Source organism: Mixophyes fleayi, chromosome 1 (assembly GCF_038048845.1).
Source record: "Mixophyes fleayi isolate aMixFle1 chromosome 1, aMixFle1.hap1, whole genome shotgun sequence".
Taxonomy (NCBI): Eukaryota; Metazoa; Chordata; class Amphibia; order Anura; family Limnodynastidae; genus Mixophyes; species Mixophyes fleayi.
Genome location: NC_134402.1, coordinates 154,273,470 through 154,299,114, shown reverse-complemented (window position 1 = coordinate 154,299,114; position 25,645 = coordinate 154,273,470). Strand labels below are relative to the sequence as shown.

The following is a 25,645-nucleotide window of genomic DNA, read 5'->3' as shown; positions in this document are numbered from 1 at the left end:
TTAATGTCCTATCAGTCCTTTTCTCTGCTTTATGCCCTGTTGGCTCCCAACTCCTACTCTCTCCTTTATGTCCCACTAAATCTCACCCGCCGCCCATCTCTTATCGAATAAAAGCTAGGTTCGAAGGTGAAGCTTGGCGTGTCATAAAGTAGAGAATGCGACGGAAATTGATTGTCAAAGTGAAAGACAAGTCAAATGCTTGGTTGCATAGAGGAATCAGTAGCAGAAAGAAAGAAGTAATAATGCCACTGTAACGGTCATGTGTACGGCCAGTGGTCGAAGTGGAAATTTAGAAGTGGGGGTATGGAAAATGTAATGGGAATGTAAGAGAATAGTATGTGATAGTTTTCCAGTGAAGGCAGTATGAGAAGTGGCAGTATAGAATACCACCGTATACCCCCCACTTCTACCACTGCTTATCATCTGTACCTCAATCACACTCACACATCTGAAGAACCAGTACCAGCCGCGACTGACACTATAACCCCCTCACCATTTCGAACACTGATATTTTTAAAATAAGGAATCATTTTATCATATTTCTTCGTTATAAAATATGCAGTGTGTAATTACCAAAAATAGTGTTTAAAATGTTGTTTTAGACATAATATCACCAATATATGAATAAAAGAGTGTGGGCCACTGCCCACACTATTCACTGGAATCATGTGCAGCCAGCTCTTGTGGCCCCGAGCTGAACAGATTCTATTGTATGACATTTCTTTAGGTGGGCTCCATGGCCATTATCTAGATATACAGTATGTCAATAGTTAGTGGGTTATCTGCGCTTCCTTAAAGATATTTGAATTATGCTGCCAGTTGGGGATAAATTTAAAGAGGGAGATTCAGATCCTCCTACATTAAAGTGGTAAACGTGAAAGTTCTCAGGTGCAAAGGGTCACAATGGTAATATGGAAAAACACAGAAAACAGGTATCACAATGGTATAAGCACACAAACAAGTTGTAATGTAAACGATATACATATGGATTTTTGTACAAAAAAAAAGACATCAGTAACACATATAAATCATAAAGTAGCAATAACAGAGTAGCATAAATGTGTACCATAGGTTATATTCATATATAAAACATATGGTCCAATGATAAAAATTGCCTTTAGGACAGGAGAGTTCATATGAGCTGTAGAGTGTTGCTGGTTTCCCTTTTACCTCTGCAGGAAAGATTATTCCTGCGTACTGCTTTAAAGCAAATTAACCAATTTTTGAAAGGGTTTTATTAGTCATTAGGTAAGTAGCGGGTCACTGGTACTCTCAGTGTGGGATGTACTGGGGATTTAAGGAGCATTTTGCATGAAATTTGAGATAAATGTGGAATTTCAGAGGTGTGGGGGGGGGGGGCATTTTAGGGTAAATGGTTGGTATTAGTACTTTTGTGGGTATTTTTGGTGAGTGGAGAGGTGAGTGACACTTTGAGAAACCTGAATGTTATTTTACAGTACATGTTGGATTTTTTTCTAAGGGCATGGGGTGTGTCATTTTTTATTAAATGTATTGTTTTAACATATTACTGAGATTAAGGATATGTGCAACCCTTTTGAAGATTAGAGGGCCGCACATACAGCCCTTAAAAGTTTATTATGTTGTCCATCACTGGTCTAAATTGTACTGGACTGATCAAAATTTACTGCTGAGTGGTCACTGCAGGGTACAACACATTAGCTCTTTACATGATGGTAGTACTACATCTCTTACAATGCCGCTGTGGTTTGGTTTATATGGGAGAAACTACTCAAAAATCTAAGGCTATCATTAACTAGCATAAATAGATCATTAGGAATTATGCAACAGCACTTCCTGTTCTGCAGCACTTTAAAGACGTTCAACAGCTGTAAAATCAGCTGTCTCCATTTCCAGACTCACTGCCACCAATTCGTCAAGTTGTCTCTAAAGAAGGAAATACATATTCTAGAAATATGAATTCATACATTACACCCTAAGGGTTTGTATCATCGGATTGTAAATCTTTAATACTTCCTCTATCCCCTTCTAATTTTAGAATATGTGCAGTCTTTTGCCTGATAATACATTTTCATTAATATTAACATTTGTTTGCTTGTGATATTTTCTAATGCGTTTAAGATATCTAGTACTTGCATATTCACCTTGGGCCTGATTCATTAAGGACCTTAACTTAAGAAACTTCTTATTTAAGACTCCTGGACAAAACCATGTTACAATACAAGAGGTGCAAATTAGTTTTCTGTTTTGCACATAAGTTAAATACTGACTGTTTTCTCATGTAGCACACAAATATCAACTTTAAATGTCAGTGTACAAATAAGCTATCAAGTATTTGTGTGCTACATGAAAAAACAGTCAGTATTTAACTTATGTGCAAAACAGAAAACTAATTTGCACCCCTTGCATTGTAACATGGTTTTGTCCAGGAGACTTAAATAAGAAGTTTCTTAAGTTAAGATCATTAATGAATCAGGCCCCTTGTTAGGCTAGATATTCTGGGCCTGATTCATTAAGGAAAGTAAATCAAAGAATGAGTAACATTGCACATTGGCAAAACTATGTTACATTGGAGGGGGGAGGCAAATTTAAAATGCAATGGTAGATTTATAGTTGGGGTAAGGAATGTTCTAGATCAACTTTAAATTTCAGTGTACGAATAAAGCTATCAAGTATTTGTGTGCTACATGAAAAAACAGCCAGTAAGAATCTTATGTGCAAAATAACTAATTTGCACCCCTTGCACTGTAACATGATTTTGTCCAGTAGAAATCTTACTCTTTTTTGCCTTACTTTCCTGTTTATGAGATGTGTTTTTGTTTTTACCTTATTTTTACAGTATTTAGTATACATTAATTATTGTACACTGATGCTGGAACCATCTACTGGTATGGTGTTATCCCATGAGTGCTTACTGTTTGGTGGCACTAACTAGGAATTGATGTTCTGTATATTTTTCATTTCCTTTAGGCTTAATAAATTTGAGTTGGACAGATTGAAATATTAGTGTCAATTTACTTTTAATAATATGCATTTTCATCTTCCTTCCTTACATATTTACCTTGGCATTCTCAGTTCCAGGGCTGTTCGTCAATGAGTGCCATCATAAATGTATTATGTCTCGCATATCTTTAAGACAGATACAGGTCAAAAATCTGGTCCTACCCTTGTGTATGAATCAATCCAAACAGTGCATTCTGTAGAGCAAGTCTGCCAAGCTGTCAATCACTGTGTGATTTAGAAATGCAACTTAGTTTCAAAGAGGCAACTGGTGGCCAGGGGCAGGCTGGGCCGGGGGGGCTCAGTCAAACGGCTGTTCGGACCGGCCGAAGCCCCCCCCCCCCCGTGTCACACGATGCAGCCACGTCAGTACACAGACGGCCGCATCACATGACACGCGATGCGGCCGCCTGAGCGCCCCCCCCGGGCTGAAACTTGCCAGCCCGCGCCTGCTGGTGGCAGAGGAGCCAGAGAGTATGGTGCATTTATTTAGTGACTTATAAACATTCCTGTTCATTCATGTATATTGTTCAGCTCAGTTATGCACAGCCTTTGACATATTATTAGCATTATCAGCACTGTACAATCGGGAAAAACAAATAAAACATTAACTGTAAAAGGGACCTGCTCACTAGAGCTTACAATCTAACCGAGAAAAAGGTAAAAAGATAAGGCAGAAGTGCTTGTTTTGTACAGTGGACCAGCCACATCTGAGTACAGTGGACCAGCCACATCTGAGTACAGTGGACCAGCCACATCTGATTACAGTGTAAAATATCCAGTCACCCAGATAGGTTCTATGAAAACACAGAAATGGAGGTGCAAAATGGATAGGAAATACAGTAACACAGACAAGAGGATGTAGTGTGACTTTTGTAAATGAAAAGTTGTGTAAGTGTTAGGGATATGGTCGTCTACCAGTAAACTAAAGGTTTTAACACCAGGGTATTTAGGCACTTTGATGAGGGTCCCTGACAAGATGTTTTTAGAGCATGCTTAACGCTTTGAAGGTTGGAGGCTAGTCTCACTGTCGCAAGAAGTATATTCCAGAGAACTGGTGCAGCATGGGAGAATTCTGAGGAGATGGTGATAAAATCATACATGCCAACTTTCAAAACTTCTCCCCCTGTGACATGGGATAGCCCCTGAAATTCACTGCATTGAACAGCGGGGGCGTGGCTTAATGACACGATTAAGCCCCGTCCCCGCCATTCAATGCTGTGAATTTCGGCAAATCCAGGAGGTTTGCCTACTCGCCCGAGAGGACTCCCCGAAATTCGGGAGCCTCCTGGGAATTCCGGGAGAGTAGGCAAGTATACATAAAATGGGTACAGAATTATGGATGGCACTGTAAATGAAAATCAGTATTTTGGATTGCTTCCTAGAAGAATCAGGCAGCCACTGCAAAGACTGTCTGAGAGAAGAAAAACTATTAGAATGTGGACTGAAGTGAAGCCAGTTTGGTTAATAGAAAGCAAATAAGTAGGATGTAACAATAGTTAAGGCTGGAATTGAGAACATTAATTAATATTCTAGTGTTATAATTAGTGAAGTAAAGGAAGTTGCAGACAGCATCGGACTTGCCCCCAACGCTTGACAGCCCCGCCCGCTTCATTGTTACGACGGATCCAATAGAACAGCTGGTCCCGAGAAGGGCCGTCTTTCCGACTGGGCATGATGGGCAGGTGCCCGGGGGCCCAGCGGGAAAGGGGGCCCTAGACAGGACCAAAAAATAAATAAAAATTACCTTTTGTGGTTTTATATATATTTTTTACACACATCTATGGGCCCCGATGCACTGCTGTGCCCAGGGGCCCACAATGCTGTTTAGATAACCCTGGTCCCGAGCACTTTTGCTAAATACAGAGAGCCCAGACATGGCTGTGACTCGCTGCACCTGCATGTTTCTACTCTCCTGTGTTTTGATGTTCAATCATGTGGGATCAGAAGAACCGCCCATTGGGGGGGTGCTGCCGATATCCTGCCACCCAGAGGAACTGCACGAAGAACGCAGGAGCCATTTTTGAGCACAGCTTAGTTAATTGCGCAGCTTGCCATTTTTAACAGAGAGGCATGAGGGATGACTGAGGCATGAGGCATGGGTGAGGCATGAGGGATGCGTGAGGGATTACTGAGGTGTGAGACACGGACAAGGCATGAGGCATGAGGTATGGCCGAGGCGTGAGGGATGGATGAGGCGTGAACCGTGAGGCATGGACGAGTCATGAGACATGGATGAAGCATGAGGCGTGTGGGACGGATGAGGCGTGAGGCATGGATGAGGCGTGAGGCATGGATGAGGCGTGAGGCCCAAGGGATGGATGAGGCGTGAGGCCCGAGGGATGGATGGGGCACGAGGGATGACTGAGGAATGAGGCGCGAGGGATGACTGAGGAATGAGGCACGAGGGATGACTGAGGAATGAGGCGCGAGGGATGACTGAGGAATGAGGCGCGAGGGATGACTGAGGAATGAGGCGCGAGGGATGACTGAGGAATGAGGCGCGAGGGATGACTGAGGAATGAGGCGCGAGGGATGACTGAGGAATGAGGCGCGAGGGATGATTGAGGAATGAGGCGCGAGGGATGACTGAGGAATGAGGCACGAGGGATGACTGAGGAATGAGGCACGAGGGATGACTGAGGAATGAGGCAGGGATTAAGGATGAGGAATGAGGGATGCTTGAGAGATGAATAAGGCATGAGGGAGGGATGAGGCATGAGGGAGGAATGAGGCATGAGGGATGCTTGAGAGATGAATAAGGCATCAGGGAGGAATGAGGCATGAGGGATGACTGTGTGGCATAATATGATTTGGGGGCTTTACTGTGTGGCATAATATGATTTGGGAGCATTATTGTGTGGCATAATATGAATTGCGGCATAAATTGAACAATGTGGCATAAATTGAACTAGGTCACTACTGTGTGACATAATATTGTTTAAGGACACTATGGGGCATATTCAATTGGTTTTTTTCCGCGCCGCGGAAAAACTATTACCGTTAATACGGTAATAGTTAGCTGGGTTTCAGCTCGCGGCTCAGGGAGCTGCGAGCTGAAATCCAGCGAGAAAATTACCGTATTAACGTTTTTTCCACGCACGATTACCGTTATTATGGTAATCGTGCGCGGACCGCGAGATTTTCTGTGTTTCCGCTGAGAATTGAATATGCCCCTATATGGCATAATATCAATGTTTATTTGTTGTTCCATACTAGTAATAATAATAATAATAATAATAATAATAATAATAAATACTGTATGTAATCTCTCTCTATCTAAATGCACAACTGGCACACTTTGGCTAAGATTTTAGCCAATCCCTGCAGCAAAGATAATTCCCATGGAGCCAAGGTCGGGGGTTGCACTGAATGTTCTCACTACGGGTAGTAATAGTATGCGAATAGACAGGTTAATTGTAACTATTCTGAGAAAAGGTGCCCCTCTGCTTGTATATGTGTTTTGTGTGTGTTTTAATTTTTTTCATTATAACATCTACATACCTTCCAGTACATATGTAGTGTTTTTAGGGCACTGTCCCACTGTCCTGAAACTCAGGACTTCACTGCACACTTCTGTCGATGGTGTATGCAACAATACAAGTTATTTGCTGGCCTAGTGCTCTTCACACTCACCCTTTGACAGGACACACATGGGTCACTATTAATTATGGCCAACTATGGAGGGCGCCCCAAGAAATTGCTGTACTGTGCCCAAAATTCCACTTGGAGGCTCTACATGCAAAAGAATACGTGTACTTGTAAATCTATCACCAGTGGTGGACACAGATAGTTTTGAATTACTTTAGCAATATAGATAAATTTAATAGAATCTATCATTATATTAATATATTAATTTATTGGTGGAGTGATGGTGGCGCCTATGGGATAAATTAATGCAGGGGTGGTTTTGGGTCTAACAATTTAATCAGTGGCTGAGTCTGGGGAGTGAGAATGCTAATTATTTAGTGTTTTAGAGGTTTTTAGGGAGTGCAATAGGTTTATTTATTACGTGTGTTAAATATGATTTTTTTGTTAAGCCCTTATAAAGCCTTTGTTCAGCCATTTTTGTAACGCATAGATATATTATTTGCTAAGAGAGATTATTCATTTTTCTGCTGAAATGCAGTTTTGGAAGATGTTAGCCCACGGCCTTGAGGTTAAGCTGACATAGAGAACTCCTGTAAGAATGTAGCAAGATTTGTGAACAATAGGTAGTTTCATTTTCAGCTCGTAGTGTGGGAGCTGTACCCATGACGTTGGACATGGCAGACAGGAGATAAACCTCCAGCACCCCTTGGGATAAGAACAATTGACACATCTGTCCTGAGAAGGGAGAGAAAGTAAACACCTCAAGAATACGTGAGATAGTTAATCAGCTGCGCATCCAGGGCCGGATTAACCATAGGGCTAACTGGGCTACAGCCCAGGGCCCTCGGGCATCCAGGGGGGCCTTTTAAGTGCTCAACAGCAGTATTGATTGGTCGGGGGTGGGGGCGCCCCCGGCGCGATCAATGCTGCTGAGCACTTTCACTGCGGTCCTTCCCCGGCGCGCTGTAGTCTCCTTACTGAGGAGATCTCGCGAGTCTCACTCTCACAAGACCTCCTCAGTAAAGAGCGTACAGCGCGCCAGGGAAGGACTGCATTGCCAGGAGAAGGTGGTAAGTGCCCTGGGGGGTGGGAGTGGGGTGGCTCGGCTCACCGGGGGGGGGGGGGGGCTCGGCTCACTGGGGGGGGCCCTCACGGGGGAATGGAAGCCCCCTTAGCCCAGGGGCCTCCATTCCCTTAATCCGGCCCTGTGCGCATACCACAGACTATTGTATACTTATGACGAAAGATTCATATATTCAGTAGGCTTTAAAAACTTGTATCTTGATATCAATAAACAGAGAATATTCCTTGTATACAAAACTTGGTCTGTGTCTATTCTCTCCAGCTGATTGAAGCGCTTCCAGATATACTTGACACCACAGGCAAACTTGTATCAGAATTTTAGATCTAACATGTGCAAATACTAATAGCACTAGTAGCAGCAGTGCTGCAGTTATCAGCAGCCAACTTCAAATTTCTCTGGCTGAAGGAAAGCGTGGAAGGCACCTGAGCACACTGTGAGCTCCCTTACTACCATTTTTTTATGGCAAATAAAACTATTTAAATGAAAATCATTTTTTCTACTCACCTTTTCTGGAGGCAGGACAGCGGAAGTAAAGGGAAGTGGGTGTATACTTGCATTCCTACACTTGTCCGTAGTGGGGCCATAAAAAAATGAGGTTCCCACAAAGCTTACCAATGCTAGTCAATGCAGGGGACCGTGCTAATATACTCTGCATAAAAATCTGGCAGCTTTCCTGCCCTTTTACACCAAACAGGGCTTAGACACGGTTGCATCCCGCTGCTGCTGAAAGTAAAGTGGGGACAGTGGAGCATGACACAGCCCATCGGTGGCTCCTCCTATAGCCCGCAGAGCGGTGGAGAGGAGTATGCCCCTCACACTTCAGTTGAGAGTGGTTCAAACACCAGCATTGATGTGCCACTGACCAGTGGTGGAACAAAGTGTAGTTACCCATAGATGTGTTTCATGCATGATCATTCTCAACCTGATGGGAGTGGTCTTTTAAACACAGAAGGTCAGAAAGATGATGACTCCAGGAAGTATAATTTTTTTTTAAAAAAAAAAGCAGTACTGCCTGTACTGTGAGACGCACCTGTCAAAAATAGCCCGTCATATGGAGCATTTTCAGCGTAATGAGACTGAAGTAAACTGGGCCAAGAAATTCCCCAAGTACTCGAAAGAAAGGTGCAAAATTTTGCGTACAACGCTGAGGCGATAAGGATAAGATGAGGCGTTCTGATACCACGCAAACATGCAGGCAAAGAGAAGGATGTCAAAGGCTTCATGCACTGTGCAGTCTGCTAAGGCTTATTTGCAGACAAATACCTGTGGCAACACATGAAGAGATGTACGTTACACCGAAGGAACAACAAATCTGACAAAAACATAGTCCAGTCTCTGTGCTCCTTTGCCTGTTCCACGCGACAATAGTGGTGGCTTTTAGAAGCTCTTCAGCAACATGACCCCAGATGAAATTGAAATCTTACTCTCAGTCAAAAAATGACCTATGCATCATGCAGATGGGATAGCATCTCTTCAACCGGGTCAGTTCAGATGTTGGCATGCTCGAGGACACCCATCAGAAGCTTAGAGAAATGGGCAGGCTACCGTTACAGGCCAGAAGAGCTACCACTTTGGAGAGGATGGAAAACTTTACCATCCCATCAAACTTTCTGCATGTAGTAGATGTTGTGAAGCTGGGAGCTGGCTATGACGAAGAGACAATTACATTTAAGACACCGTCGCTGGTACTGAAGATCGGGCACAGTTTGCAAAGAAAGAAGGTTGAGAGGAAGCTCTCCCAGCACTTGACGAGGATTGAAATCAGGGGAAAACGAGTGAGGAAAAGTCCCCATTATGCTGACACCAGCCATGTAAGACGCAATGGAACGTCTCGCAGAGAAGCATGAAGAATATGGAGTGGCTACCCAAAAATCTATATGTTTGCCAGCCCAGCTGCCTTGTCACACTTCAGAGGCTCCGATTGCATACGCCTGTTTGCCTGAGAGTGTAGGGCCAAACATCCCAACACACTGTCTTCCATGAAGCTTCAAAAGCATGCTGCCACTCTTTCAAAAGTCCACAACATCAGGGTGCACTGGCAGTATTACCGCCTCCCAAAAGATACCCTTCAACTTGTCAAGGTCAGCAAACTTTTAATGGCTCTCGAGAGTGGCAGACTTGCCGAATTGAAAGGCAAGAATTTGGACAAAATGGACATTGATCCGTACGGTACGATGCAAATCTTGTGTCTGATGGTTTTAACTTTTGCCTCAGTCATGTACCTATCTGTTTCTTTTAAGAGCCAGTCCAGCTACAGTGTGACAAGTCAGATGAGGAGCAATCCTCCTTCACATTAATGCAATAAAAACAAGTGTGTGTGTTTGAGTCAGTGACTATATACGTGTGTATATAGTATGTACGAGGTATGTCTACTAAATAACTCGCCTTTATTTATTGGTATTACAAATTTAATGTTTGTCCCCTTCAATATACTCCCCATTTGCACTAATACATCACTGTAGTCTTGTTTTCCACTGGTGGAAGGCATGGAGCAAATCAATTTCTGTCACTTGTTTCATCATATCTGCCATTTTCTTCTTTACAGCATCAACTGACTCAAAATGTGTCCCTTTAAGCACTGATTTAACTTTTGGGAAAAGATGAAAATCGCAAGGTGCTAAATTGAGCGAATATGGAGGATGTTCAAGTGTAGTAATATGTTTGTCAGTCAAAAACTGCTTCACAGAAAGTGCTGTGTGAGCAGCCGAATTGTCCTGGTGAAGAAAGAAACCATTTTTCCACAGTTGCAGCCGTTTCTTTTTGACTCTCAGCTTTTGCAAAACTTCCTTATAATAATGCTGATTAACTGTTGTGCCTTCTGAAAGCCATTCTTCCAAAATTACACCCTTGATATCGAAAAAACAAAGAGCATTGCTTTGAATTTTGACTTGCTTTGACAAGCTTTTTTCATTCTTGGTGATGATGGTGTTTTCCAGTGCATTGACTGTCTTTTGGTTTCAGGATCGTACTGGAAGATCCAGGTCTCATCACAAGTGATTACTTTATGAAACAGGTTTGGATCTCTGTCAAGTTGCTGCAGAATGTCAACACAACATTCTTTACGACGTTCTTTTTGTTCTGGTGTGAGAACCCTTGGGACCATCTTTGCACAAACTTTCATCATGTTAACAGCCTCACGCAAAATTTTCCATATGGTGTCTTTGTCAATGTTCACGGATTCAGCTATCATTCAAGTTGGCGGTCTTTTCAAACAATCTGACTGATTCTTTCTACATTTTCTTTGGTTCTTGAAGTGCAAGGTCATCCAGGGCGTTCATCATCTTCAACATTCTCACGTCACTCGTTAAATCTTTTGTGCCACTCAAACACACGCGTACCAGACAGGCAGTCGTCATTCCCATAGGTCGTAGTAAGCATTTCAAAACATTCTGTTGGTGTTTTGTGCACATTTACTAAAAATTTCAAATTGACATGTTGTTCAACTTAGAATTTTTTCGGCACTCTACAGAAAACACAACCAATCTAAATGGCAACTCACAATCAACTATCCGTCATAGAGTCTTGCAGCTTGCCATGCAGGTACAGACCGGTGGTTAATATGTATGCAGGGTTAATATGTATACAAGGTTAATATGTATGCAGTTATAACCGGTTCTAACTGCTTGGTTTACTAGGTGGAATCTCAGTCTCATTATTTAATAGACATACCTCGTATATGTGCGAGTATATGCCAGTGGCTGTTTATGTATATATACTACTTATGTCAGTGTGTGTATAGTATTCAGAACTGTCAGTGTGTGTATATAGGTATGTGTTAGTGTGTGTGTATGTCAGGGATAAGCCCCTCTACCTAATGTCCGATTAGATATCTGATCATATATTCCAACAGTCATACAATATACAAGTTAACCCGTGCATGATACTCATGCATTCTAGTCAAATCAAGCTACTTAAGGTGTTAAAAAGGTTCTTGTCATGCATTTGGGGCTAGGCCAGGCCTCCTAAGGGGAAGAGCGTTACTTCCTGACGTAAGCGCCCTTTTTTAACGTGGTTTTGTCCACATGTCACCACCTCATCAGTCTTCTCCATCACCTCATCCTTCATCTTCATCGCCACATCCTTAATCTCCATCGTCTTACTATTCTAAAACCTCTCGATACACAACGTTTCTGCTAAACACCTTATCGCTGTGCTCAATCAGTCTTCCTTGAAGGGCAGTATTCATAACCTGCACTTTCACATCACTGCTTCTCCGTACTCGTGAAAATGCGACATACAATTGTCCATGACCAAACACAGGCTCTGGTAAATAAATACCCACACGGTCAAGAGTTTGAGCCCTCAACTGGTAAATTTAGCCATTACTACCCCTCCCACGGGGGAATGGGGGATGATAGAAGTTAACTGACTTCACTATTATCATTTTTTTGTCAAATAATGTCAGTATACCAAATTTCAGGTCAATTGGATGAGCCCTTTCTGAGAAAATAGTTTTTTCCACACACACACACACACACTAACACACGCCGCTAGGCTTATATATATTAGATCACCTCTATTTTGTCAGGAAACCGCTCCTGAACCCCTTTATCTGTTACAAACAACCCTCTGCGCACTTGTGACTTGGAAGCTTACTGTAAGGGAACACAGGATTCCAACCCAAATCTCACGCTCACCTCTCTCTAAGGCTACAGATTTCACTGGTCCCTTTTCCCAACACAGACACACGCTTCACACCTCTCAGCAACTGCCACCAGCTACGTATAAGGCCTGTAGCAAACCTATGACTTAATCACCCAACTGTGCACACTCTGTGCCCTGGTAGCTAAACAGTTAACCCTTCACACACTGGTTTCTAAAGAGTTAATCCAGCCATGCAATCTGTCTCTTCTAAACAGGCAATGGATTCGTTTAGAGCAATAAGGACAGAACTATTACATTTTAGATTTAATATACAAAAAGTACAATGCTTACAGAGAATAAAAAAAAACAGTTAGATAAAGATTTGACATACAAGTAAAAAATTGCAAACAGTTATAAAAACAAATGGGATGTAAATACAGAGCATCACTTACATATAATAATCTGTATGACTGCGGCAGGCAGTAAAGGTGGACAGTCCTTCAATTAGATTGATCCCCAAGAAGCTGACAACCTGTCCCTTCAAAACACAGGTTTTTAAGCAAACTCAAATGGGACGGCATTCACAAGGGCAGTGTGAATGCTAATGTGGGGGCGGAAATGTCCCTTGGGCGTCACCTAGGGCTTGATCAAAACTATTCCGATCTCAACCTGAAATACTATGGCTGTTCCCTGTATAATTGGTATCAATATTTTAAAACCCTTGTGTGGTTTTTGCCCCTCAGTACGGAGTGGCAGAGGGATTTTCCAAAATATGAAAAATGAAGGCATTTCCTTTCAAGTTCATATTTCTATATACCTGCATAAAGAGCCTACAGGTTTTACAGGATTCCAAGATTCTCACCTAGGCATATGGCTCTCCAATTTACACCTAGTGGTTAGTTTGTGTTTACAATATCTATTGAAAGGAAGTCAATAGCTAGTGGAATACATGATCAAAAACAATGGATGTCTGATCTGCATATCTTAAACTGGTGTCCTCACAAAGGGATTGCCTAGCTTAATTACCTCCTACTGGGCTAATTGTTTCCTTTTTAAAAACATTTGGTCACACATTTATCTGAGTTGAAAATCAGGTTCATTTATGTATCAATGCAATGTCTTATTTGGGCCATGACATCCAATATTCTATTTCATCATATCAGATTTATGCTCTCACCCTGACAGTGTATATAATATATATATATATATGCATACATCACAACATTTTAGTCCCGGGAAGTGGGACAGGGCATGGCCACATCACGATATGGGCATAACCACGCCTCAATAGGGCTGCCTAGCTCTGTAAAGCACTAAGCTACCCATTAGAAATCTCCCTTTTCCTCAAAGTTTCCACCTGGGGACAAGCATGTTCCTGGGCAGGACAGCGGGACATAGCCCTAAAATCGGGATAGTTGGAGGTATGATATATGGCTTTTTGTCACTGTGTATTAAATACCTCCATGTCAGTGTGTACAAAGCTGGGTGTCCATATAGTATCTATGGGAATATTTATACATAGCATGTTTTCTGTACTGCTGGTACAGAGCATCTCAAAACATACTTTGAGAAACAGGGATGATAGGGGGTGATAGAGACAGACACATGGGGTGGAGGGAAAGGAGTCAGGGGTCGGCCATACCTTTTACACCAGATACCCATTTGGAAGGGAGCCTCGAACCACTTCCTACACTACTAGACCAGGCCTGTCACTGTGCAACTTAGATGAAGCCACTCACAATACTTCAGCTGATCACTAGAGGAAGTAGGAGGAGAATCTCTCATGTGATGCTTACATGTGGCCATATAGGAGGGTAGTAGATGTGGAGGCGGGGCCTCTGCATGTGCACAACAAAACAATGTGTCTGTGTAATGTAAATGGGAATGCACTGCCTATTCACGGCTCAAGATCAAGAATACAGTCTAAGCCCCCTCTGAAATCTAGGCCTAGGCCCTGGTACTGTGTACCCGCCAAATCTCCCTCTCAGCACCCCTGATTCAAGGAGGGGAGTCAAATGTAATGAAGAAGTTATATAATAAAAAAATTTATATTAGAGAGGGAAGTTGATGATGTTTAAAAAAGAACAAAGGCGGATAAAGACAAGGTGAGATCATAAGTGACCATTTTCATATGTGGTCAAATGAGTAAGTCCATAAGAGAAATGCCGGTCACAAATGGGGATGGTAAAGTTGCAAATGAGATTTAAAGAGAGTGCGGGAATTAAACAAATAAATGGTCTAGATGTGATTAGCGAGGAGCAAAGTAATTATAGATGGCTGCAACAAGTAAATAAAATGTCCTAGCCCACCACACTACATGTTCACAGGTCTGGGAGTGTGACTGAAATGGAAATCACCCTAGGGAAAGGTAGCAGGGGAAGCACATTCTGAATTACTGATTTTAGTGACCAGGTTTCAGTGAGGTTTATAGAGTTAGAGACTAATAAATCATGGACAGAAATAAGTTTATTGCACACTGAACATGAGAAGGGAAAGTGGACTAGTAAGAAAAAAGTGAAGAACATGTGAGACAATGGGCCTTCCAGAGTTTGGAGAAATATCCCATGCTGCCAAAAGCAGGAGAAATGAGAGAGAGAAAGCAGATGGTTGTATGATTTCTAGAATTTGTGTTTGTGAGAAGGGAGAAGAGAATAACTGATATTCAAACTCCATCTTCGCAACATTAGCAATATTCGCCCATCCATGCTCTTGTCCCCTCCCCTCTTGATTATTGCAATCTTCTCCTCTCTATTTTGACTGAAAAACATCTGCTCCCCCTGGAATCTTTGCTGAATGCGGCATCACAACTAATTTGCCTCTCCCAGTATTCCGCTTCTGCTATGCCTCTCTGTAAAAGACTTCATTGACTCCCCATTCGCCCCAGAATACAATTCAAGTTCCTTACCCTCACTTATGAAGCACTCTTTAATGCCTCCCCTTTCCTTCATTTCCAACCTTATCAAGAAATACTCCCCTACTTCGCCCAGTATATTCCGTTGATGACCTTTGCCTCTCCTCATCACCTGTCCCCACCTCACACTCCCACCTTCAGGAATTTGTCCTCACTGCTCCCCACATTTGGAACCCAATCAGATTAACGCCCAACCTGAAATGTTTCAAACGCTCCCTCAAAACTCACATTTTCACTCTTGTCTACCGGGCTCCATACAAAGACAATTCCCTCCTCATGCTCTACCTGCCCATTTTCACTCTTTTGTGAAATATATAAAACAGGAGTTAAGTACATGAGGTTTAATGCATTTTCATACAGCATATAAAAAATCCCTCTGCATCTTACACTGCTCTGTACATTTAAAGATGCAGAACTGGGGAAGGGGAAGAGAGATTCAAAGATGGCCAACTACAGAAAAGGCTTGTTCACGTACTTGTTACCTATGTGGAGGTCAAGACAACTGCAGATATAGTGCAAGTTATCTGCTGATGACAATCAGCACTGACCTTGCTAGATGTTTAAAAAATAAAATATTTTTGTAAAAAACAAAAAAGCATGTCCCCCTTTCCAAAAAGCCAATAAATGCTAGGGTGCATACTTTAACCATAACCTAACCAATACACAGTGGCTGTCCCACACTCTGACCAGACAGAGCGAAGCCACTCTGTATTTATAGAAGCTGACAGACAGCCTGTAATTCATGGTGCGTGTCAGCAAGGGGCAGTTTGTCATTCATGTGTTTTGTTTTTTATTCCAATGGATTGTTAGCTGAAAGAAAGACAAGGACCCCCCATCGATTTAGGCAAGTAATACATGGAGAAAATATGGCATGTGTCAAAGTAGTCTCCTTTTAATAAAGGACTTTTTCACTGTGTCTGTGTTTATTTACTGCTCCACTACCAGTCCCAGTAGATGCCAGAGCATGCATGTGCTTGTAGTTCTACAAGTGCCAGCATGCTATGGCAGCCATGGGTATACTGGCATTTGTAGTTCTACAGGAGTCAGCATAGCCAAGAAGGCCTGGAAAGCATTACTGGGACCAGTAGTGAACCAGCAAAAAATACATGTATATGAATTACTGTATATACTCGAGTATAAGCCGACTTTTTCAGCACATTTTTATGCTGAAAAAGCCCTCCTCGGCTTATACTCGAGTAAGTCCCTGTTCTCTGGTCCCTCAGCTCTTAACTTCCGCAGTGGAATGCATGTGCGTTCCACTGACAGGAAGTTCAGCATTTGGAACGCAAACTTGGTTCCAAATGCCGAACTTCCTGTTAGTGGTAGCACATGTGTTCCACTGTGGAAGTTAAGGGCTGAAGAAAATCCCTCCCTCCCTCCCTACCAGGCACAGAGGAGAGTAAACACAAAGGGACACATCCAGAGCTCCTCGTCAATGAGAAAGAGATGCAAGATGTGTGTACTGCCCTAAAGACAGCCTAGTAGGAGACGGGCGCAGTACCTGGGGTGAGCAGTTTATCTAGTAATTATTAATGACAAACATATCCTCTCCAATATTTTCCAAATTGTGGCATCTGCTATCCCATACACGGTATATACACCTTATTAATATGGTTGCTGATTTTTTTGGTACGTTTGGAGACATTTTGGGAGCCTGAGTTTATTAAAAGAAGCAAGTAATTTCCCACCCTAGGCTTATACTCGAGTCAATAAGTTTTTCCCAGTTTTTTGTGGTAAAATTAGGTGCCACAGGTTATATTCGGGTCAGGTTATACTCGAGTATATACAGTAACTCTTTAATACACTACACCTTCTGCACCAGGGGTGTGAAAAGAGCTCTAGTGCTTTCAGCACTAGGTTGTTTTCCCCATGTGCTGTGTGCGCTAGTGCTGGTACCGCCAGTCATCAACAAGTTGATGATCACCCACCATATTTTATACTACCTCACCTTGAAGGTAAGTGGTACTGTACTGTAGACAAGTATGAAATAGGTAAATCCAATTGTGTATGTGTTGACTGAAGATGTAGTAGTTCCTTGCATTTGTAGTTTTTACTTGCCCTATTACTTTACAAATATTATCACTTGGGCCAGTAATGGGAAACAGGCGACTCTAGGGCCACCTGAAGCAGGGGCAGATCCTGGGGGGGGGGGGGGGGGCGATTGGGGCAATCCCCCCCCCTAGTATACTGCCAGGAACACCCTACCAGGATTGAACTGCCTAAAGGTATCACCCACACTGTGCACTGCTCCTTGCACCAGCAACACTAACCATGGCATTGATGCACTGTCATTCATTAGCTGAGAGGACCCGAAAAAGAGTTGAACCTGACAGGCAGGGCTGTAGGACAGCGGTGGGGGACGCCGCGGCTACCTGCCATTTGGTCCAGCCTCAGCCACTGACTCCTCCCCCCTCCACATGTGGTCCCACCCGCAGGAGAATCACCTCTGTCCTGTTGCTCTCTAACCAGCTCCTTGACAGAGAATAGCTGATGTCAAACGATGTCAGTGAGCAGGAAGAGGATCGGACTGAGAGAAGCCAGAAGGAAGCAACAGAGACAATAAGGGATAAAATGCAAAGAGATAAGTAAACTGCTTTTTCAGATTTGTTGTTGTTGGTATGTAGAGAACGGGGCAGCTGGGGAGAACGGGGGGAGCAAAGAGAACGGGGGTGCTGGGGAGAACGGTAGGAACAAAGAGAATGGGGGTGCTGGGGAGAACAGGGGAGCAAAGAGAATGGGGGTGCTGGGGAGAACAGGGGAGCAGAGAGAATGGGGGTGCTGGGGAGAACGGGGAAAGCAGAGAGAATGGGTGTGCTGGGGAGAATAGGGAAAGCAGAGAGAATGGGGGTGCTGGGGAGAACGGTAGGAACAAAGAGAATGGGGGTGCTGGGGAGAACAGGGGAGCAGAGAGAATGGGGGTGCTGGGGAGAACAGGGGAGCAGAGAGAATGGGGGTGCTGGGGAGAACGGTACGAACAAAGAGAATGGGGGTGCTGGGGAGAACAGGGGAGCAAAGAGAATGGGGGTGCTGGGGAGAACAGGGGAGCAGAGAGAATGGGGGTGCTGGGGAGAACGGGGAAAGCAGAGAGAATGGGTGTGCTGGGGAGAATAGGGAAAGCAGAGAGAATGGGGGTGCTGGGGAGAACGGTAGGAACAAAGAGAATGGGGGTGCTGGGGAGAACAGGGGAGCAGAGAGAATGGGGGTGCTGGGGAGAACGAGGAAAGCAGAGAGAATGGGTGTGCTGTGGAGAATGGGGAAAGCAGAGAGAATGGGGGTGCTGGGGAGAAGAGGGGAGCAGAGAGAATGGGGGTGCTGGGGAGAACGGTAGGAACAAAGAGAACGGGGGTGCTAGGGAGAATGGTAGGAACAAAGAGAATGGGGGTGCTGGGGAGAACAGGGGAGCAGAGAGAATGGGGGTGCTGGGGAGAACGAGGAAAGCAGAGAGAATGGGTGTGCTGTGGAGAATGGGGAAAGCAGAGAGAATGGGGGTGCTGGGGAGAAGAGGGGAGCAGAGAGAATGGGGGTGCTGGGGAGAACAGGGGAGCAGAGAGAATGGGGGTGCTGGGGAGAACGAGGAAAGCAGAGAGAATGGGTGTGCTGTGGAGAATGGGGAAAGCAGAGAGAATGGGGGTGCTGGAGAGAACGAGGAATGCAAAAGAATTAGGATCTAGAATTTTATAATGCTGGGCGCTCATCAAATGTTTTACCTAAAAGTGCAGAACCTAGTAATCCAATGATGTTATAAAACCATTAAATAGTAGCTAACATTTATTAAAATACAATAAAAGATATGATCATGTGTTACCATGAATAAATGAATAATGGAATAATGATATGTACATTTAAATGGAATTAATATCACTTTAAATAATAATGTGATCTACACAATAATGTATAAGTTATCAACCTAACTGCATAGAAAGCAGATAAAAGCAATTGACAATAACAATAAATATTCCAATCTCATCAATAATGATCTCTATCAAAAATCGTCCTTGAATCACAGTTCTAATTATCCGGATTGATGACGCGTGCTGCTGAAGATAATTACCCTATATAAATAATAAAATTATAATATAAATATTATCAGTCCTCATGAAGGTTATAAACTTCCGAATCAAAGAGAATCCGTCACGCTTAACATCAATATATCAACAATGATGAATAAATCAGCCTACTAGTTGTATTGTTCCATGCGATATGATACTTACGGTTTGAAGTTAAACGAGTGTAAGGTCCAAACTTAGCAATAAAATCCAATATATTGTCCCGATGATAAAACAGACATACACAAAAACAGCTTGTCCCAAATGGAAAAAGAGAGAGTTCAGCAGCGGGTGATCACGCCGCTGCTGTTAGCGGCTAACGGTGCGTTCCACTGTGGAGCGCAAACGCACTTCCGGTATTGACGTCACTTCCGGATAGTGCTTCAGGCCAATAGAATAATAATGGGTGGAGTCCCAACGCGTTTCGTCCTGCTCCGGACTTTCTCAAGGGCTATTGTGAACGTCTGTAATCCTGTGGTTTAAATATGCTGGGATTGAACCTAATAGGTTCCCAAATCTTTCGTGCCCCAGTCTCTATTCTCCGCATTAAACGGCTCATTATGCACACAATAAATGCAATATATTTATACTCTTAATGGTTACATCAATCAGCGTGATATTCTTAATATGTTATATGCATCCCCAAAATCGTGCAGCAGTAAACAGTGTGCATAGTCATATTGTAGTTGTCTCAAGTTACCTCATTGCAATGATGTTGATAAATAAATAAAATAAAATAAAATAAAAATAAATATAAAAATAAAAAAATAAAAAATAAAAAAATAAAAAAAATATATAATAATAAAAAATAGATAAGAAATAAGAAATAAAAAAATGTGAACAGATATACAAATTTTTATATATGAACATTGAATGCATAGCAAAGATTTTCCAATGGAAACAGATTCTGTATACAATATCATAAGGAAACCATTTTTATAGATGACAAGATGTTAAAATAACATATTTTTGTTACGTGATCCTTTTGTACTTAATGGTATATATATTGTACAGTCTAGTCATAGTGGCTCATAATGAAGATTGAGGGAACAAGTATGATATTAGACAGTGATAAGATGACATTGTTGCTGCATTTCTTTACCTTGTTCAATAAAGTCCTCTATTGCTGTACAGTTACGTCTAACACGAGTGAACTGACTAAATGGTATACGGCGTAGCCAGTTCGGATGATGACTGCTATTTGCCAAGATGAAACTGTTGACGTCAACCGCTTTTCGGTATGTTTTAGTCATTAGTTTGTTCTCTTTGATAAAAATCTCGAGGTCTAAAAATCCCATCCCTTACGCTCTCCATTGCTATCTGCACTATGCCCAGACAAAAAAGAAGCGAATTCATAAGAGGAATCAGACTATAGAACATGGGATCCTCTTAAATGTCATCTTATCACTGTCTAATATCATACTTGTTCCCTCAATCTTCATTATGAGCCACTATGACTAGACTGTACAATATATATACCATTAAGTCCAAAAGGATCACGTAACAAAAATATGTTATTTTAACATCTTGTCATCTATAAAAATGGTTTCCTTATGATATTGTATACAGAATCTGTTTCCATTGGAAAATCTTTGCTATGCATTCAATGTTCATATATAAAAATTTGTATATCTGTTCACATTTTTTCATTTCTTATTTCTTATCTATTTTTTATTATTATATATTTTTTTATTATTTATTATTTTTTATTTTTATTATTTATTTATTTTTTATTTTTTATTTTTATTTTTATATTTATTATTCATCATTTTATTATTTTATTCTATTTTGTATTTATTTACATTTTTTTATTTTTTTTTATTTTTATTTTTATATTTATTTTGATTTTATTTTATTTATTTATCAACATCATTGCAATGAGGTAACTTGAGACAACTACAATATGACTATGCACACTGTTTACTGCTGCACGATTTTGGGGATGCATATAACATATTAAGAATATCACGCTGATTGATGTAACCATTAAGAGTATAAATATATTGCATTTATTGTGTTCACAATGAGCCGTTTAATGCGGAGAATAGAGACTGGGGCACGAAAGATTTGGGAACCTATTAGGTTCAATCCCAGCATATTTAAACCACAGGATTACAGACGTTCACAATAGCCCTTGAGAAAGTCCGGAGCAGGACGAAACGCGTTGGGACTCCACCCATTATTATTCTATTGGCCTGAAGCACTATCCGGAAGTGACGTCAATACCGGAAGTGCGTTTGCGCTCCACAGTGGAACGCACCATTAGCCGCTAACAGCAGCGGCGTGATCACCCGCTGCTGAACTCTCTCTTTTTCCATTTGGGACAAGTTGTTTTTGTGTATGTCTGTTTTATCATCGGGACAATATATTGGATTTTATTGCTAAGTTTGGACCTTACACTCGTTTAACTTCAAACCGCAAGTATCATATCGCATGGAACAATACAACTAGTAGGCTGATTTATTCATCATTGTTGATATATTGATGTTAAGCGTGACGGATTCTCTTTGATTCGGAAGTTTATAACCTTCATGAGGACTGATAATATTTATATTATAATTTTATTATTTATATAGGGTAATTATCTTCAGCAGCACGCGTCATCAATCCGGATAATTAGAACTGTGATTCATGGACAATTTTTGATAGAGATCATTTTTGATGAGATTGGAATATTTATTGTTATTAATTGTCAATTGCTTTTATCTGCTTTCTATGCAGTTAGGTTGATAACTTATACATTATTGTGTAGATCACATTATTATTTAAAGTGATATTAATTCCATTTAAATGTACATATCATTATTCCATTATTCATTTATTCATGGTAACACATGATCATATCTTTTATTGTATTTTAATAAATGTTAGCTACTATTTAATGGTTTTATAACATCATTGGATTACTAGGTTCTGCACTTTTAGGTAAAACATTTGATGAGCGCCCAGCATTATAAAATTCTAGATCTATTCTAAAGGGAGGGATACCCTTAGCAGGTGCAGCTCTCACAAACCTTGGGAGGAGAGCGCGATTCCATATTATAATAAAAAGAATTAGGATGCTGAATAGTTCTGGGAGGAGATGTATAAACAGCTCTGCTGGAGAGAATGCAGGGGAGCGCTGATTTTGTTCCCCTCTCTCTCCTCTCCTTTTCTCCCCTCTACTAAAACTTCAGAGACTGAAGCAATCTGGTGGGGGAAGAATAGATAGAACAAATCCACCATTCTATGTGGAGAGCAGATAAGTATTTTTGGAGAAGAATTAATATTAAGTGCTGGTGGGGGCATTAATGTTATTTGGGGTAGTATTAATGTGGGGTTGGGTTCTATTAATGTACTGTGGGCTCGCAGGGAAATGTATATGCTATTATCAAGATTTTGTGGGTGGTTTGGGACAATAAACCTATTTATCAAATGGTAAGACTATTAATTTAATGTCTGAGCTGGTTTTGGTGAAGGGGGGATTATGGGGCAGTTTTGTCTATTAAATGGTTGTGCTAACAATTTAATTCAATTTTGTGGCTGGTGGTGGTGATATAGTTATATTTTTTTAATATTTAATGTCAGGGCTGGTTGGGGGGAAATAGGTCTATTTATGAAATGTGGATGCTATTGATTTGATTGGTTTGGAGAAGGGACGCCTAGAGGGTCACTCATTGCTAGACTTTCCATATTTAATTTAATCTTTTTCCCAAATAGGAAACATTCCAGGGTATAGACAAGCATATACTGAGAAGGGAGAGTTGGAAGAAAAGGTAGGACAGTCTGCCAACTGTAATGATTCTTATTTTGGGTGACTTTCAGACTACATGAAGAGTTGGGTAGTGTGCCCCACCTCACACTGCAGTGCTCCTGAAAGGCAAACTGTATGCATCTATCTGTAGTTCATGCAGCATTGTCCGTGTAGTTAAAAAGGACGGGATGGGGTTGGAATGCAGTCTCTCACTGGCTAAAATGATAGCCAATTATGTTTGAGTGGAAACCCACCACTAGAAATCCTGCATTTGCCTCCGCACCACCCCATTTCAACCTGTCATGTGTCCCATGCATCATGTTGGAAGGAAAAAAGAATCACTGCCACAGCCGCCTGAGTGATTCTTCTTGCTTTCTGACACTGTACCAAAGGAAACTAGAATCACTAAGATTAAGTGAACGGCACTGTTACTTTAAACCCCCCCCTTCCCTGTAACTGGCCACACCCCTCAAGCTTTGAGGCACTGCACACATTATTTCATGGGTCCCCAGTGGGCCCTTCATGCCCCAGTCCGGCAGTGCACACTATGATTGGACAGTGCCTCGCTCCAGCGCCCTCACCCCTTTGTGACGTTATCATCACATCATGATGCCGTCAGTGAGGAGCTGCGCAGAGAGGAATAGCTGAGAGAAAGCAGAATGGGGGCACAGTGTGATGAAGGGGGCCACAGCGCGATGAAGGGGGCCACAGCGCGATGAAGGGGGCCACAGTGCGATCAAGGGACAGACATCTGTTATTTGTTTCTTTTATTGTTATGATTTTATAGCTTTATAGTGCTTTACTTAAAATAAAACAAAGAACAAATCTGACCAAATTTTGTCCTAAATTACATTAATTTGCGATACACATAGGGGGGAGTTCAATTGGCAGCGTTACTTGAAAGAGTAACACGGCCTGCGCACTATTACTGTTATTACGGCAATAATTTGCTTAAATACCGTTAATATGGTAAGTGTGTGTAAATACCATTATTACGGTAATAGTGTGTGTAAATACCATTATTACATTAATAGTGCTTGTAAATACCGTTATTACGGTAGCTTTAACGCCGGCTTTTTGCTTGCAGCTCCGGGAGCTGCGAGCAGAAATCCGGGTTAATATTACTGTAATAACGGTAATACGTTTAACGCGGCGGTACTTCGGGGGGAATTGAATTCCCCCCATAGTGTTGTAGGGCATGGGGTCTACAGGAGTCGGGACAGGAGAGGGGGAGGAATCGGGTTTAATCGATAATCCACCCCCCCTAAAAGAAAAGTCTAGATCCGCCTCTGACCTGAAGTCCATCCTGGTTTACTGTCAGATATGTTTGGTATAGCTTGTAACACTTGATTAAAATGCCTGCTGGTGTTATTAAAGATAAATGTCTCTTTCTTTGATTAAATGTTTTGCTTTAACTTATTACTGATATTAAGGATAATATGACCTTTTTAAGGTTAGAAGACTATGCCATGCAGCCCCCAAAGTGTCTCAGGCTGCCAATCACCAATTTAGACAATATTACCATTGCTTACGCCTTGCCCCTGCACCTAGTGCATTTCATAAGTTTGGGCCAAATTGACAGGGCAAGTAGATTGAAATTAGAGTGTGAATTTGCATGGTCAAGTAATTTATCAGAAAAACATGGGCCCATGGACATCATAGATAGCTTTAGCAGGATTACAGACAGGTTTGCAGGTGTCAAAAAATATCAAAAAATATCTTTAACTCAGTGTAAAGAGGTTAACAGCAGATGTACCTGCACTTTGGGACAGAGTTGCTAATGTCGAAAAGTTTCTTTATTTGCACTATAAGATACTGGAGATCAAAGTCTGAAAAATCATGATATACAAATAGTAATAAAAGAGACACAATTACCTGTAACTACTGGAGAACATCCTCTGTGTGATGTAACACTCGTATCTCATCTCTTCCCCTTAGCAACGTGCAGACTAATCAAAGAGATCACCAGTGACACAGTACTAATGAGAACCGAAACGGCGCCACCTAGTGACAAACGATCATATCTCCAGTTTTGGAAAGTTCTGTCCAAGTATGTATATGAACAAGGCCGTATATCTATATGGTTTATATACATTATTGAGAATAAATATAACTAAAAATGCAATTGAGCCTATGCAATTTTCAGGGAAGGCGGGGATCACAAAAGAAGCCATTATAGGCCTTCAATTGGACAGCTCTGAATTATGTGAACAAATAAAAGGCTTGTATAGAGAGGAAAAATAACAAATTAAAAATAGTTTTCTCTGCATTGAGGTTTATATATTAAACACGGAATTTACATAATTCCTCACCCCTTTGATATAATACCTAGGAGGAGGAGGAGGGGAACTTTATGCAAAAACCTGTTATCCAGAATATCACCAAGTAGTTCTTGCAACAGTTATGAAATGAAAAACACCAGATGCAATGTAGGGAAAGAAAGGGGTTATTTTTAAATTAAATTTAAATATTTCAGTTATGATGCTCCAAATCACAGCTGGTTGAAAACAATATATCCCACAGGATTAAAAAAAACTATTATCCAGAGTAAATAAATTATGTCAAAATCGTGATGTAACTCAAGCTCTGACAATTGTTGTATGAGGTAAACTCTGAAGGGAAGTCCTTTATGTATGCCCTCCTCTAACTTTTTAAACCAATCACACCTGGGAATGGTTTGACAATTGTTCCCACACTTTTGATTAGTGGGAAGTAAA

The 25,645-nt window shown here is 41.6% G+C and overlaps 1 protein-coding gene across 1 annotated transcript in view; it reads right to left on the bottom strand.

Moving 5' to 3' along the window:
• The window catches only part of ABCG2 (ATP binding cassette subfamily G member 2 (JR blood group)), a 136,106-nt gene extending 111,239 nt beyond the window's left edge, over positions 1–24,867 (bottom strand). The window contains exon 1 of the mRNA XM_075201921.1: positions 24,804–24,867. The gene's annotated coding sequence lies outside the window, so the exon portion shown is untranslated. The remainder of the gene's footprint in view (positions 1–24,803) is intronic.
• Between the last annotated feature and the right edge of the window lie 778 nt (positions 24,868–25,645).